The 4,491-nt window shown below is 31.8% G+C and overlaps 1 pseudogene; it reads left to right on the top strand.

The window, feature by feature from the left end:
- The first annotated feature begins 967 nt into the window (after positions 1 to 967).
- LOC107941472 (UDP-glycosyltransferase 74B1-like) lies at positions 968 to 3,126 on the top strand (annotated as a pseudogene).
- The last annotated feature ends 1,365 nt before the right edge of the window (positions 3,127 to 4,491 follow it).

Below are 4,491 nucleotides of genomic sequence, written 5' to 3'. Positions count from 1 at the left end.
AATCTAAAAAAATTAAAAAGAATTAAACTTAATTTCGATTAAGTGATATGTAAGCATTTATTTATTTATCATTTATCACACTTTTTTATAAAAAAAATCTATCAATTAATTTTAATTTAAGGTTGTCAAACATATTTAAAAAATAAAACTACTGAAAATATTAAATTTTAGTCTACTATTTTACAACAATCAAATGGACCCTATTCTACTATATATAATCGAATTCAATAGGCGAGATTAGAAAAATTGAGTAACTATAATTATTATATTAAAAAGATATTAATGATACACATTTTTTTTATTTTTATATAAATATATCTTGTAGAGCAAAAAATATTTTTTAAAATTATTGCATCTATTCTGTTATAATTACCATAAGTTGATATCTCAAATTAATTGATTGTTAAAATAAATAATAAATATTTAATAAATAATAAATATTATTACAATAATATATTTTCTTTTCATTAATTTATATAAATTTTTTCATATAAAACAATTAAAAATGCTATTTAAAATAATCGGATTTAAAAATTGATAGATAAGATTTTTTTATTTAATTGAATAGATATAATTTATTTTATAAATAAAGAGATATTCAATTACACTAATGGTTTTATATAATTTTATAATTTTTGATATGATTAATATTTTAAAAATTCAATTGTTATATTTCATAATTCATTGATGTAGATAATGTAAAAATATATTTCTTATATAAACATATTATTTCTATTTAAATTTTAAACTAATGTAAATGGATCTGTATTTAAATAAAAATTTTATTTTGACTAGTGATGGATAATTTAATTTGTCGAAAAGAAATTTCTGCACTTTCCGTTTCGAAAGAGATTCTTAGAGAACTCCACTTATAAAATATCATTATATTTTCACACATAGAAATCACGTGCGAGTGTAGGAACCTCAAACACGTATTTTACACCACAGAATCAAAGGCGTACCAATATTGCTTTCGCCGTTCTTTTCTTTTGCTGTCAAGTGCCTGTCTTCACACAAAATCCTTAAACCAATTTTAGATTTCTCTTCCTCTGGCCTATAAGAGGACACCCTAGCCAGCAATCAGCCTTCAATTAAGCACACAGAGACGCTTTAACAAAAGAGAAGAAAAAGTAAATGGAACACAAGCAGTTCAAAGGGCACGTGATACTTCTGCCATACCCAAGCCAAGGCCACATCAACCCTCTTCTCCAATTTGCTAAACGTTTAGCCTCTAAAGGTGTCAAGTCAACACTAGCCACCACCCATTACACAGTCAATTCCATATGTGCAGCTCACATTGGGGTCGAACCTGTATCTGATGGATTCGATGAAGGTGGCTTTTCACAAGCTGGAAATGTAGACTTTTACCTTAAGTCATTCAAGGAAGAAGGGTCCCGATCGCTGTCGCAACTCATCCAAAAGTTTAAAGACTCTAGCACCCTGTTACCTGTGTGGTGTATGACTCGTTTCTGCCATGGGCTCTTGATGTGGCAAAGCAGCAAGGGATTTATGGAGCTTCTTTCTTTACCAACTCTGCCGCTGTGTGTAGCATCTTTTCTCGCATCCATCATGGCCGGCTTGCTCTGCCGCTGACCCCTGAAAGCAAACCCTTAATGTTACCAGGACTTCCTCCATTAAATTTCCGTGACCTGCCCACTTTTCTTCGGTTTCCAGATAGCTACCCTGCTTACTTGGCCATGAAATTGAGTCAGTATTCGAATTTGAATGAAGCTGATTGGGTTTTGGATAACTCCTTTGAAGACTTGGAAGGAAAGGTATGTTTAGATCAACATTAGTACTAGCAATCTCCAGCAAGCCAGAAATTTTTTTTTCTGACGGGCTAAAGTTAAATTATAGATTTTATGAGAGAGAAAACGTCGTTGTATTAGTTTATAATTTTTCTATTTTTATAAGGACTAAATTACAATTTTATTATTTTTGGGAGCTAAAGTGTAAGTTTACCAATAGAGGTGTTAAAGGGCAAATTTCCCATTTTATGTCCCCTCCCTGTCCCCATGGTGTTGCCCTTGCTGACCATAAGTAGAATTACCATATCATGATACTGCCAGTCCAACAATCATGTTACCATTGGTCAAAGCTTAATTGATTTCATTTTCATTATTTTTTCACAGTTTTTTAAATATGCCCTGATATTTTTAGTTATATGTTATTGTAGGAAGCAAAAGGCGTGTCAGAGCTCTGGCAAGCGAAGTTGATTGGGCCTATGGTACCATCTGCTTACCTGGATGAAAGGATCAAAGGTGACAGAGGTTACGGATCAAGTTTATGGAAGCCACTTAGCGAAGAGTGCATGGAATGGCTAGAAACAAAGCCATCTCAATCCGTTGTCTATATTTCATTTGGAAGCATGGTTTCATTAACAAAGGAAGAAACGGAAGAGACTGCTCGCGGCTTAGAGGAAAGCAATTTGCATTACCTGTGGATCGTCAGAGAGACGGAACAGAAAAAACTTCCCAAATGGTTCCTAGAATCAAATAAAGAAAAGGGCATGGTGGTGACATGGTGCAACCAACTAGAAATGCTGGCACATCCAGCCGTAGGCTGCTTTGTGACACATTGTGGGTGGAACTCAACCCTTGAAGGGCTAAGCCTTGGCGTGCCAATGGTGGGTGTGCCCAAATGGGCTGATCAATTGACGGATGCCAAGTTTGTGGAGGAGATTTGGGGGATTGGAGTGAGGGCCAAAGAGGATGAGGAGGGAGTTGTGAGGCGAGAGGAACTGATTAAGTGCTTGAAGGAAGTAATGGAAGGGGAGAGAGGCAAAGAGATCAAGAGTAACGCTAACAAATGGAAGGAATTAGCTAAGAAAGCAATCAGTGAAGGTGGGAGCTCTGATGAGTGTATTAATAAGTTCGTCCAACATCTGATGGCCATAGTCGAACAAATTAATTGAAGTTGCTCCACTTTTGAAGAATTATTGACTTCAAATTTGTGGGTGCATTGATTATTTATGGGTTAGTCCTTTTATTTTCTAGCATCATTCTAGCTGATATGCGAGACTTGATTTTTTTCTTTTTTAAGAATTTGGGAGTTGGGTTATTACTGTTTGAATCCAAACTTCCCTGTCTTGCAATTAAATAAAGAGATTGTTAGGCTTTTGATTAATTATTTAAGAAAGCATTAATTTTAAATTTATCTTCTACTTTTTTTCTTTATACAGTGTTCGACAAACTGCATTTTAATCTCGATTTTTAAAAATTAGATTAATGGTTGAACATGTTATGTAACTAGTCTGTGGGTCTTATCCGTTAGAATAAAAAATATTAAAAATAAAAAAAATTCAAAAATTTCGGTTCAACTGATATTTTAGTTAGTTCAAAGTCACTTTTTGGATAAAATTTCAATTCAATTTTTAATCCAACCGATCTAACCGATCAGTCCGATATGATTCAAACAACACTGCATTTTAATATATGGAATTGAATATATTCTATTCTGTATTATGAACTTAATTTTGATATATCTAACTAATTAATTTGGTCAAATCAACCCCTTTAATTAAAAATATTATCTATAAAAACAATTATAAAATTCTTATATACTTTTTTTTTATTAGACTATCAACATATCACTTCTAAATTTATTTAAAATTTTGAAGTCTTTGAAGACTTTACAACTAATTTTTAATTACAAGGTTCAGTACCATTAATTCATATCTTAGTCTAGCACTCCCTAGAAAATCTAAATCAAACTTCTTTATATAAACTCTCTTAATCTCTAAAAAGTCTTCGAACACTCTATGCCATATCAATGCTTTGTCCCATTCTTTAATAGTACCGATAACTTCTATAACCTCTGCTAGTAATTCTCAACACAATCGTATGAAGTACCTGTAAATTTTGTGTATGCGTTTGTTTTTGAAATTATTTAAATATAGAGAATTCAAACTTAAAATCTCTTTGTAAATCAAGATTTGAGCCGTAACTTCTTATCACTACAAGTTGGAATTCTCTAGTAACTAATGAGTCTCCCTTTTCTTGGCTCCGGTCTTATCTGTAGTGAATTAGAACCACGATTTGAAGTTTAAGAGACTCCACGTGGAAAACCATCCAAGAAAAAACAAACTTAGTGGATCCCTTGATTAACATCCTGTCATGTCAAACATCTTTTAAAAAATAAGGGAAATATTTAAACATATAAACGAGTATACATTTTCTTTGAAAAACATAATATGTGACAATCGCATGTGCCAAGCTGAAAACCTTATTGGATTCCAATAATATTTAGTTGCTTTTTTTCTTCTTTTTACTTAGTGACTCCTATTTCTGCCTTTCTTAATTTTTTTCAATTAAAATTAAGCGTATGCTTTCCACTTTACGCTTAAAAAATTTAGAAAAGTTGGATGAAATTAACAGGTTATAAATTAATATTAAACTTTCTAATACGATACCAACGCAATATCAATATTTTTAAATTTTTAATAGATGTTAAAATTTCGAAAGCAATACTTTTAATTTATACCAAAATTTT

Source organism: Gossypium hirsutum, chromosome A01 (assembly GCF_007990345.1).
Source record: "Gossypium hirsutum isolate 1008001.06 chromosome A01, Gossypium_hirsutum_v2.1, whole genome shotgun sequence".
NCBI lineage: Eukaryota > Viridiplantae > Streptophyta > Magnoliopsida > Malvales > Malvaceae > Gossypium > Gossypium hirsutum.
Note: the sequence above shows the minus strand (reverse complement) of the source record. Positions and strands in the feature narration are given on the sequence as shown.